This window comes from Dermacentor silvarum, chromosome 8 (genome assembly GCF_013339745.2).
Source record: "Dermacentor silvarum isolate Dsil-2018 chromosome 8, BIME_Dsil_1.4, whole genome shotgun sequence".
Classification (NCBI taxonomy): Eukaryota; Metazoa; Arthropoda; class Arachnida; order Ixodida; family Ixodidae; genus Dermacentor; species Dermacentor silvarum.
The window spans coordinates 55,416,858-55,429,313 of record NC_051161.1 but is presented as its reverse complement, the minus strand read 5'-3'; the positions used below and the strand labels follow the sequence as shown (position 1 = coordinate 55,429,313).

The 12,456-nt window shown below is 45.7% G+C and overlaps 2 protein-coding genes across 21 annotated transcripts in view; one reads left to right on the top strand and one right to left on the bottom strand.

The window, feature by feature from the left end:
* LOC119461277 (hepatocyte growth factor receptor-like) overlaps window positions 1-5,439 on the bottom strand; it is a 61,326-nt gene extending 55,887 nt beyond the window's left edge. The window contains exon 1 of one of the 4 annotated variants that reach the window (XM_049672230.1): window positions 4,778-5,439. The gene's annotated coding sequence lies outside the window, so the exon portion shown is untranslated. The remainder of the gene's footprint in view (window positions 1-4,777) is intronic. The other 3 variants (XM_037722518.2, XM_049672232.1, XM_049672231.1) reach the window with 3 other exon arrangements.
* The window catches only part of LOC119461274 (magnesium transporter NIPA2), a 44,545-nt gene that overhangs the window by 4,469 nt on the left and 27,620 nt on the right, over window positions 1-12,456 (top strand). For 15 of the 17 annotated variants that reach the window (XR_007468320.1, XM_049672233.1, XM_049672241.1 and 12 more), the window contains exon 1: window positions 9,350-9,634. The gene's annotated coding sequence lies outside the window, so the exon portion shown is untranslated. Of the gene's footprint in view, window positions 1-2,698; window positions 3,193-9,349; window positions 9,635-12,456 lie in introns of those variants that run through there. The other 2 variants (XM_049672234.1, XM_049672235.1) reach the window with 2 other exon arrangements.

Genomic DNA, 12,456 nt, shown 5'->3' with positions numbered 1-12,456 from the left:
TACAAAAACACAGACGTCACATACCGAACCATTCCCCGACCGTGTTAACACGCCCACCCACCCCGCACACACATCCATACATAAAACAAACAAGCAAACAAACGCTACAGCTATTATTCATAAAGACATGCAGCTCTATATCATACTATACTGCGCCTTCACTGCGCTCAGAAGCGCAGGCGCTCTTCTTCAACGGGCCGAGAATGCACCGCAGCTCTAAACTTGAGTGGAGCAAATTAATTCAGCGCTGCCTTCCAAGTTTGTCTGTCTGACGAGTACGGGGACATCAATTGACAGACCAAGAGACAGCGGCATTTATACAGAGCTCCTGAACAAATGTCACGAGCGTGAGGAATGCGCCCTCCCGCCGACGCGCGCCCACTTCCAGAGCTACAGGGCTGTCTTACGAAATGAAGTCAGTGGCGACACGCAGCGATGTGCACGCACATCCTACAAGGCCATTCCGGTTAGCCAAGTCCGAACATGTAACACGCTTATGGAATCCCAACGCTACTCCGAGGCTTCTCCACAGCGACGCGGGGAGGACGTTCCAAATATAGTGGCCTAGATGGAATTCTGTGGCCTGGATTGAACGTATTAAGCGGGAAGCGCTCAACCTCAAGAAAAATTACGCCAGCCTTCGCTATGTCGGTATCTGTATGCATGTACACCGACTGCACACAAACTTTTGAAGCTGCGTGGCCATATTTTGACTGTATAAGTAGCGCCCCTGGAACATTCTTATAGACGTGATTTGTACTGTATAATACACCTTATAGCAACATTCGCTTCGATGTCGTGCTTTCCGGATAGGTTTATGGTCATTTTGTCATTGGTATACATAGTGAATGATGCAATTACTGAATAAACGTGACGCTGTTATGGGCACGCTTAAGATGAGACGCAGTGTCATACGAGCTGTTCGCAAGCGCCGTATACTCCAACAAAGAGACGCTGTTTACGATGTTTACCGCTACGTATCATTTGAAAAAGTGCCGAGTTTTTATACAAACCTGCTGAACTGCAATGTTAGCTTTCATAATGGTGTATTAATGAGAAGTTAAGCAAGGCAGCTGATCAAAAGGAAAACCTTGGCACGCGCCTCGCTTATAAGTAAGTCTCCGATTACATTCTGTGACCTTCACATTTTATTTCATCGCGCGTCTCTTTTGGGAGGCCCTATCGAATTCCACAATAAACTTTCATTAGGGCGCATACAATGAAAAATAAAGCGTCACTAAAGAGAATAAAATTACCAAGACAAAAACCATGCCTGACAATTATACATCTCATGCGAAGTATTTCTGAAAGGTGCAGTCGATGCAAATGTTTGCAAAGAGGGGCGAGGGTGGTCTGACGACGACGACAAACATGATGACAACGAGATGTCACGCTGGAGTGATGCCGATGGGATGACGGTGTTAAAGCGATTACAGTGATATGACGACAACAGCGTGTCGTCGACAGCATGACGACAAATGGGTGACAAAAGTGTAATCACGACTACGCGCGTCGCGAGTACAGAGGTATGACGAAAATGGGTTGACTACAGCGCAATCGCTACGACAAAATTACGACGATATGGAACGACCACGACGGCGTGACGGCGTGACTTCGTGATGACGACGCGAAGTCGGCAATGGTATGACGATGATCGCATGATGACGACGACGGCTCGAAGACGACGTGATGACGACGATATGACGTACAACGCAGCGGGAGCAACTGAGTTTAAAAACGGTGGAAAGATGGCGATGACATGAAAATGAGCGAATGATAGCGATGTCCCGAAAGCAATGAAATGACGACGACATGCAGCGTGACAAGGACGGCAAGTTGGTCTCTGAGCTGCTCTCACGTGCACCGCCTGTCACCGCGGGCCGCCTTATAATTCGCACTATATACCCGGTGCATGCGCAATGTCCGGCGGTTTTTCGAGCTGCACTATCTCCGGGGGCATAGCCACGCTTACCGCGGGAAGGCGCTTAATAGCCCAGAAAAGACGCAAAACCTAGAGACGGGCGGCGACGCCACCGTAAAATTCCTGCACCAGCTTGCCGTGACGTCATGGATTTTGACGACGTCTGCTCGGGCTTATAATTAAATTCTTGTTGGGTAAAAATTGACTACATTGTATGTAGTCAATTGTATGTAGCCAGAGACTTAACTTAGGGAAGTTTTAAGAACGCTTACTGAACCACAACGGCAGAAAAGCGGGAAAACACACTTTGCAATCCGTGACGTCCCATTGACGTACGGGGCACTGGAGTTCCGGCGCGAAATTCAAAAATGAGACTTTCACTACACTAGCCACCGTACTTTCACCGCCATTTTATCTTCTAATAATCAACCTATTGCCACGAAATCGGCGCAAATAGAATTCTTTCACAGGATACTTTATTAATCTACACTGATTCAGTGTTTCAGCCTTAGTGGCCCTTTAAAACACGAGATAATTGAGGGAGCACTTTGTAAAGTGCCTGTACTCAGGAGCTATACATATTACTCTAAAGCGTATAACTAATTGCAAAAGCCTGAACGATCGATCCCCTCAACTATCGAATAGCATTTAATTGCGCCGCCCAACTTGAGCATTTAAACCGATGCTGTCCGGACCCGTAGTCAAGAAATCCCCCCTGTCGTGCGAACACCGAAACTTCCATTGATCTGCCCAGTAATCATCACAAAATTATTACAACGTGTGCCACTTGAACATACATACTTTCCCCGAAATTCTTAACTATGATTTAGAACGTGAGCACGTTTTGTATTTATTTCTTTCTTTTGCACAGTGGCTAGGGCACATACGGATTTCCAGTCTGATGCGCTGCTACGAACGTGCACGGCACTTGCTGCTTTGACTGCAATCACATCGCGCAAAGAGAGATGGCCGAGCTTCAGGGCATTGTTTCGAGAGCGACGCGGTGTTGTCGCGACAGCAAGCCGATTGTTCCCCGTTGTCGGGGATGATGTGACAGGCAAGACCCACAGTCACCCACGCGAGCTGCAGAAGCGTTCGAAACGCTGGAAGCTGTATAGAGTAAAATAAAGTCATCGCTGTGGGCAAGCACTTCTGCGTCGCCTCTCCTGCCTACCACTAGGCCGTGTATTTCGTACATTCGGTCGGGCTTTGTCATTATCTATGAGCGCACAGCAATAACCACATGGCTTCGGCAAGTGATGGAAAAAGTGGTGAGCACTTTGACGCTTGTTGGTATGCCATTTTGAAGGTTTTTGTAGCGCCATTCACAGGTCATATTTCCCCTTTCCTTCTTTCATGCGCTACAAAAATCTTTGAAACAGTCTGCCGAAGAAAAAGGTCGTACGCGGATTTCAAGATAATGTATTTATTTCTTCCCGGGATGTCTTAACGGGCATTCGGCACCCGGGACGGTGTTGTTTATTGCCTCCGTCAAGAACAGAATTGCCTCCACAACGTCATTCGGTACCGTTAAGAGGATTGACGTTGCGCCGCAATTGGCCTGGACGGTCAGAGATATACGACGCGGTCAACGTTTAAAGCATAACGTTTCAACGAGAAATAAAAGTACGTATAAGCAAGATATGCATGGTGATATTTAATACGCCTCAAGATGCGTCAACATATACTCATATTTTACTCTTCTGTGTTAAAAACGTGTAAACGCACGCTTATCTTATTCGCTTTTCTTTCTTATTCTGTACACGTACGCGACGCATAATGTGAGCTGTAGGAGCAGCGTTGTTTATTTGTAACCTCCTCACGCAAGCTGTGACAGTTACGAGAAGGAGCAGCTGTTTTCTTTACGCGGAAAATGGTTAAATCTGCCTGAATACAATGTATATGCTAAACAACATCGCTACAACACGTGTACCACATACGAAACCTGGTAAACTGCATCACGAAAGTGAGCACCCTTTTTACCCGCTTGCGAATTCAAATTCTTCTTCGCATTTTGTGTGAGTGTGTTAGCGATTGGCTCGGGCGTTGGCAGGTATGTGCCATACTGAAACATTTCCAAAATTAAAAAGAACAAATAACTTTTGGCAAGAACCGCAAGAGGAACTACATATTCAGAATGCAAAAGTGCTTCGCTGATGTCTAGCCTGGCTAGCGCGTTATCATCCACTGCGGTTTGTAGCGGATTTCACCGCATCGTCAGCAAACCGTGCTCCACGGGAAAAAAAGGTCGTTAGATAAGAGGAAAATAGCGAGCTAAGCTGGCGCCTTCAACTACGTGGAAAGTGGCACGTGACATTTTTTTTTTTCTTTTTTTTTTTTTTTTTTCTCTGGTTACCGTCACTCGTGTTAACTGCGTACAGTTGCGGTAAGGACTTCACCTTCGTAATTAATACAAACGCTTTCAACGCGCATGGCAATTCACCACGATCAATTCAGTGGAACCCGCAACACTTGACGTCACAGGTCGCAGGCACCTGTTCATGCGCACCGGATGGGCTGACTAAAGCGACGGGGCAACTGTTGCTGCAGCGTGGATCGCTTATATAGCGTATTGTAACGACGCGAGCTGACAAGAGAGGGAAGGCAGTTCTGTTGTTTCCCGTTATTGCGAATATAGGAGCAGTCGGAGGACCAAAAAGTACGACACGTTGAATGTGTGTCCACCAACAGCTAGGAGACCGGCAACGCAGCAGCGCCAAGATAAGGAGAACAAACACGAAAAAGAGCATACACGAGAAAAAAAGAAAGAAGACTAGCCGACAAGGCGTGTCGCGAAAAAGCCACACCGGCTTCTCCACAACTGTCGGCGCTCTCTGTGCGCGCAGGGCTACCCACCTGGCGTGGAATGCGCAAACTCTCCGTCGACGTCGCCGGCAAGAGGGTGGATGTCACGGTCGGTCGGTGCTACCGCGGGACAACCACCAGATCGCGCACACGCACGCACACACACAAAACACTCGAAGCAGGGAGACGACACTTCACGACGCCCGCGCCATCGCGGCAAAATGCCGCTGCACACCGCTCCCGAAGAGTGCCCAGGTACTACACACGGTGGGAAGAAAAAGCGAAAACTGGAGAGAAAGCGTCAAAACACGGCAGGACGACGCGTCGGAAGCCGACGCCCCCGCTCGGCCTGATCGCACGGTACACTGCTCGAGTTTCTCGCCGCTTGTCTGATGATGGTTAGGTCAGGTGTTTTTTTCGGCGTTGGTTACGGCGCTCCAAACCAGCTGAATGGAGAGCTGCGACTCTCGCTGCCTTGTTCGCGGCTAAGCGGATGTTGCCGTAATCGCGGCGTCTAGTGTCGGCGGCGAGGCCCGACGCACGACGACGTCGGAAATCACGTGGCTACCGCCCTTTGGGACCGTCGTAGACGGCTGCTCGCTCCAGCTTGTTGAGCCTCGAGACGCGTGCTGCTGCAGCCGAGCGACGGCTCACCTCGTGTGCCTTGGCGGCGTGCGCCGGAATGTGGGCGGATCTTGCTCTCCCCCTCTCCTTGTTGGAAGAAAACTCGTCGAGCAGGAGGGGTTGCGAGAGAGCGAGAGGGGGGCCTAGTTGTTCCTCTTCCGACAGCGCAGCTAGCGTCCCGTTTGCAGATGCCGCCCGAAAAGATCCCGAGCGAGGCGCGGCTTCGGAACCGATGTCTCTCGCAACCGCGCGCGCTGGTCGAAGACGAGAACCAGGAAATTGTTGACACTCGGCCATTTGGACACGGCAGGCTGCATACGCGTGTCTCTCACTCTCTCTCTCTCGGTTTCTCACAGAGGATCATAAGTGACAATTAACAGCTTTCAACGGGGATGGCCTTGGTTGGGACTGGGCTCCCTATGGACAGCTTCAGGGGATACAGTCGAATCCGAGTATATCGAATCTGAAGGGCATCATAAAAAAGTTCGATATATAGGTAATTCGATATATCAATCGAAAATTTTATACAAAAAGTTTCAAGGGGATTTTAGTTCTGTTCGTTATGCACAATAATTCGTTATATGTAGGTTCGATATATCCGGGTTTGACTGTATTACACTGAGTGCTCTTTGGGTTGCCTTTCAATTCAGCGAGGTGTCGTTCTGAGCAGTCACTGGGGAATGAATGCTTTGCAAGCGTATCTAAGGTGCAAAATAGAGGTAGAGGTTTTAAGGACGAAAGTATGGATAAAAAAATGAATAAATAAAGTAAAGATCGAGATCAGATAAGATAAATGCTAGACGGCGGTAGATGTAAGAAAACACACACACACACACACACACACACACACACACACACACACACACACACACACACACACACACACACACACACACACACACACACACACACACACACACACACACACACACACACGCACGCACGCACGCACGCACGCACGCACGCACGCACGCACGCACGCACGCACGCACACACACACACACACACACACACACACACACACACACACACACACACACACACACACACACACACACACACACACACACACACACACACACACACACACACACACACACACACACACACACGCAATCTAAATTTTCGGGTCGTAATAGGATGACTCATGACAATTAAGGTTTACCACCGATGCACGCATATTGCTCAGACGGTTTATTGTTCCTTTTCATCATGACAATATTTCCCAGCCCCAGCCCCAATTAAAACAAACTAAGCCACGGCTCATTGAGCGATCATGCTATTGGGGTTCACGAACCAAGGAAAGTCACATACTGTACTGGTTCTTTACTTATTCAGTCCACAACAGCCCTTCTGCACTTCGTGAAAGATACTGGATTGCACGAACGCTTGTGGACAGCAGAGATTCCTCTGCGACTGACTCTGCGAATGACTGACTCTATTAATAATGTTACTTTTCTCTCCTTATCTATTCTTCCTCTTCCCCCCTTCCCAAGTTCAGGGTAGCCAACCGGGCACGTCCTTGGTTAACCTGCCTACCTTTCCCCCTTCGGTTTTCTCTCTCATGATTTCACCGAGAGATGATTCTTATCCAGATTGCTTGTTCCAAGGATTATTTCCTTTCGGAGACAAAGATGTTTTACTGCGAGGTTCATTTGACTAAGATGCTCTATGTGTATTCACTTATTATGTCTACGTCAGATTATAAAGCATGCAGCAACGTAGTCAAACAAAATGTAATGAACTCAGTCAACATCACCATGACATTCGTATCTTCTCATTGTTTTATAGAGCGAGAAGAATAAGAGGATCAAAGGGGCTAGATTTTTGTTAGTCACAACCACGTGTGACAGACAAAACCATGTGAGTGACGAGTTGAGCGCTTGTGCTGTGAGTCATTTCGTCTGTCGTCTTTCCTGCGCTCTGAGTTTCTTACGAGAATGATACCAATTAGCCCACCTTTCCATCCCATTGCAAGACAATGAGGCCAGAGAAGCCACAGGAGAAGCTAACTGTTGTGTTTAATTATAGTGTAGAAATAATCAGGTAAAGGGCATATTAAAGTGGGCAAGAAAGTAACTGGCCGCTGGTGGGGCAAGTTTTCTTAGGTAATGTTATAGAGTGCTTATTGAGATACGCACTCTTGATCAGCTTGGTTTTAATTTTCTGTACTGTAGAAAAAAATATGTAGTGTATATGTATGATGCAATGCATTCCTCTATGCACTGTTAAACCAGCACCGTGAGCACTTGTGCGCTGTCACAAATGCTGACATTTCACCTAGCTTCCTTAAAAAGAGAGAGAGAGAGAACCTGTGTATTTGCATTGCTGATTGAAGAATACATCAAAGGACTCCGAGAATTATCAGCTGCATCATGCATGTGTGAACTCCCCGAAGTTATTTCTTCCCCATAATTATGAGTCTGCAGGGTCACCTCGAGGAACACTTCATTCATTGTTTTTAGTGTTCCCACTGCCATTTCCAAGTCATCGTCGATGTTGGCGTGAGCTGCCTGCGTTCACAGAAACACCATTTGCTTCTTATGCGCTAGTTCCCTTCTCCAAGTCTACAAATCCGGGGCTCTCGTTCAGCCAAATTAATTAGCAGGGTTCGTTTGGCATCCGCAGAAGTTCAACTTAACCGAATTTACGGCTCGTGTTACGCGGATTTTTTAATACTGGGCCCAATGAACACTAATGAAAAGCTCACACACTCTTCCTCATATCCAAAGATTCGACTTAACCGGGTTCGTCTTAACAGGTTTCTGCTGTATTTCGCTTGTACGTGGAGACTCGGATGCCATTTTTAGGGCGCCGCATTCGGATCAAAGAAAACCGAGAAGCAGGGGTTCGAACGGTTCGGAAAGCGAACGTGCCATTCATTTGCTCTCGTTCGATTGGTGAGAATTTAGTTTTTCATGACGAAAGCGCGATTACATGACCAATCCCGAGAGGCCAAGCAAACGGTTCGCTTTCTGAACCGTTATAAGAGATCGCGGAGAGACGATCTTATAGCACGGTTCGGAAAGCGAAACCGATCGCTTGGCAATATCGCGCTGTCATGAAAAACTCGATTCTGACCAATCACGCGAGGGCAAACGAATGATTCGCTTTCCGAATCATTTGCAGCCCAGCTTCTCGATTTGCTGGTAGCCCTGGTCACGATGTCAGAGCAAACCACGTATTTCAGCGTTAACCCATTATACGATTTAATTAAAAACTAAAAGGATGACTCTATCTGCTAGTAGCAAAGTCCATAAAGTTTGCTAACTGGTAAACTTGAAGCACGAACAAAATACAGGGACGACCGGATCGACATGGACAAGTACTGTCTGTCCTCTCAATTTTTCCTTTCGCGCTTCAAGTTTGCTAGTAATGGAATCACGCTCTAGAGGGTTGCTTGATTGGTGCGCGAAGAAAGTGCAATCTGCACGTCGTCATTCCATCTTCAAAGGAGCATAAAATTAACTGCAGGCGTTGATAAAGCTTGTTCTCTTGATTTATAACCCCTCATATTTCCCCAGTTGTGAGGCAAAAATGATAAACTCTTGCAGTTAATAGTATGCAATCGCAAAACAGACTCGTGATGGTGCCAGCACATGAAACCAAAACCGAAACTGCAAGGCAATGTTAATTTAAATTGATATTATGATCGAGTTTTATAACTATTCTATGCAAATTAAAATGCCTAATAAGTTTATTTCAAAACTGTAAAAACTTCAATGCTAATGTTAAGTAGTGATAAACGTGTCTAACTCTTGTCTTTATGTAAAAATATATTTAATGCGTAAAAACCTAACTCACAAAGAAAACATTTAATTCAACTCTGTAAGAGCGAACGCGATATTACAGCTTAGTGTAGTGATATAATTAAAAAACAAAAACAATAATTATTCTCGGCTTTTTACACATTTAGCACGAAAAGCAGCACCGTGGGCCACCCTGACATGTTGGCCTCAATGACGATGCGTTGCCGTAAACCTGATCAGTTGCGCGGTTGCAGCGTAGTGACAGAAACCAAAGTCGCTAAAGTGGTTGGTCAATCGCAGCTCTCCGTTCGTGCGTCGTTCCGTGTACCAGCTGGGAGATACCGATTTGTATGAGGTAGCACATTCGTCTGCCTTGGCTGTCGGAAACAGCCCGGTTTAACGATCGGGTTGTCAAAATTTATTCGAATAGGGACTCCGCGTCCTTGGCATGCCAAATGACGATTGCATATCAGGTGCGCGTTGGTCGCCTTGTAGTAACCGATTATCTCTGCTTGGATCCTTGAAATGCTAAAAGGTGAGTAACCGTTTTATGACAGCAGCTGATAGGCGGACAGTGTGTCCCGATGTTGCTTATTTAGGCACACTTTGCGGAGCTGTCATGAAGCTAACGCAAAAACAACTGTAAATTTGCGCAATGCGTAGGTTTGGGCGGCTGGCAAAATGTTGCGTTGAGTGCCAGTATCTGTTCGCGCCACGGCGGCCACGTTCAAGCCAAACTGGTGCCTTTACGCGGCACATTGCCACCTAATACAGTGGTCTAATCAGCGTTCGGCCGAAAAAAAAAAAAAAATGCGGTACCAGGTTCCCGCACAACAAAGTAACAGTGAAAGTGCTTTCGTTTAGCAGCTGGTGAGTTTCGGCTTATTTCCTATGCGGCATTTTCGAACGCAGTGCCATTTGCTTTCGTTTAACAGCTGGTGTATTTCCGCTTTCCGTTGATTTCCCGAGCAGCATTTTCGAACGCAATGTCATTATACACAATGAATTATTTATGCAGGCTTGTGATCGTATGACTAAAAAGGAAAGAACACACAGAGTGATATTGTTACCAGCACTGTTGCGCTTGATGTTTTTCCGTGGGGCATGAAGCTTGTCTACAGGAAGGCGTTATGTGCTAAACATGAATGCTGCGCGTAAATGTCCAACCTTCATGCCTTCTACATGCCAAGCATCTCCTCTCTGCTACCGGGTTTGAATCTATTTTAACAGCACTTTACTTTCATTTTAAGGTTTATCAGACTGCATGCATTGATGTGACATTGACTGTTTCTTGTTAATTAATTGCTTTTTTTACAGCACAGCGTTACTCTTTATTCAGTTGTTAATTGTTGAGGTCATGCAAATGTCGCAATGACTGTTGTAGTTATAATTGTGTTGTTTGTGTGTTCGATATAGATAAACTGTTTATGCTGTTTGCCTTGTTGTTAGACTCTCTTAAAGATTCTCAATGTTGGTACAGCCTGAGTGGACGCTATCTAATGCAACTGCATCTGTGCTCTCTTGATTGAAAGTGTCTTGAGATGCCTTACAATGAGGTTAATGTCTAATGTTTATTAAGTAAACTACAGTCAAAAGCTTTTTAACTAAGCGCTTGGGACCTAAAATATTCTAGATCATACAGGTCACTTTGTTGTAAAGTTTGTGTGTGCCTTCAGGAAAAGAAAAGGTTCAACGTGAACTTGAAAAATACTCAGTGAAAGAAGTCGCTAATATTTACCTGCACACTTCGTCCCATGGAATGGGCAGCAGCATCCGACCTTATAGCATCAAGGTTCACAGAATATTACGCGGTGAAACACAGAAGCTACCTAAGGTACAGCTGCAGAGCATCGAATGTCGCTGTTGCCATTGTTGGGGTGTTGGTTTGTATGGCTAGTTCCTGTAGCTCGCCGCCGCCGTTCAGGAGTGTGAAGATGAACATCGTTGTGTCTAGATGTGCTGTTTTTGCAGGCAGGCCATGCTAGTGCCTCTTGTCAAAAGCTCGTCTGTCCTTCACTCTGGCTTTTTCTTCTTTTTCATTTTTGGGTTTGGGTGGTGGTAGTGGTTCAGGGGTGATTTACTACAGAGTAGGGACCCTGCTGCATGGTCTCTGTTGTGGTGTCGACTGGTTTATGCACACAGAAGCCGAATGGCGTCATTACTATGTGTGTTCATTGTAAAGCAACAAATGAACCATCAGGTAAATCTAAATCCCTTTGCTGTACAAACAAGTTCATTGTAGTTGTCTTTGCTGCAGAGGTTTTCACAGTACATCTGAAGGAAAAGTATTTGCTTGGGACATGATGAATCCTTCATTATACAGGGTGTTTTGTTGTAGAGGCATTCAACTGTATTCACATATGTTTTAAGAAAAATTAATTGACGTACTGTGAGGAGCTGTGCAGTAACATCTGTATTGCTTATGAGCAGAGCCACCATGCTTGAGGTCTTAGTGGCGTAAAGCTTTCAATAACACTATAAATGGCTCTGGGCTTATGGCCTACAAGCATAATTATATGCAAGTTTGGCATTTAAAAGGTTGATTGCAGAGACAGTCACTTCGAAAGATGCCAGTACACAACTTAGAAGGTATAAATATACAAACGCACCTCGTTACAGAGTTCGCTGTGTGAGCATTGTGCTCAAGGCCACATCTCTAAAGTTCTGAAGATAAACATGCAATTCTGGGTCAAAGGGGTACCGACACATTTTCAAATTTGTAACAACTCTACCACATGCCTCTCACATGTGAAAGGATCACACTTAGCAAGAAGATATGAAGGTTGGGAAACATTTACAAGATATCTTACTTGGATGCTTAAGTTGTGTCGAAATGCTGGACTTGGCATTATCACCACTGTTGTGAGACAGTGAAATTCACTGACGTCGTGTAGCAGTGAGGCGAGGTATGATTGCGGCACACGTTTATTCAGGCAGCACTTGCATGTAGCAGCTGCAGAAATCACAGGAACAGAGTGAGCCAGTATACCATTGCATGCACTACCTGTGTTCTAAAACAAAAACTGGTTCATAGAAACAGCTATCATAATAAATTATTTATAGTGCACTTGCCAGTATTGTTTCTAAGGTTAAGAGGGTGCTTTGTACCATCGTTTTAACACAAGAAAATGACAAGTCAGAAATGTCATGTTGGTACCTCTTTAATGGCAATAAAAGTGATGCACACTCGTTGGCTTATGTGGATGAGATCATACCACATAGTATTATGCATAGTTTGGAGAGTTACTTTGACTCTATGCATGATACATATTACTTGTGACTGGATTTTCCAATTGTGGGCTGTTCAGGTTGTAGAGGGAAGACCTTGCTCATCTTGGTAGTAGACACTGATTCGTC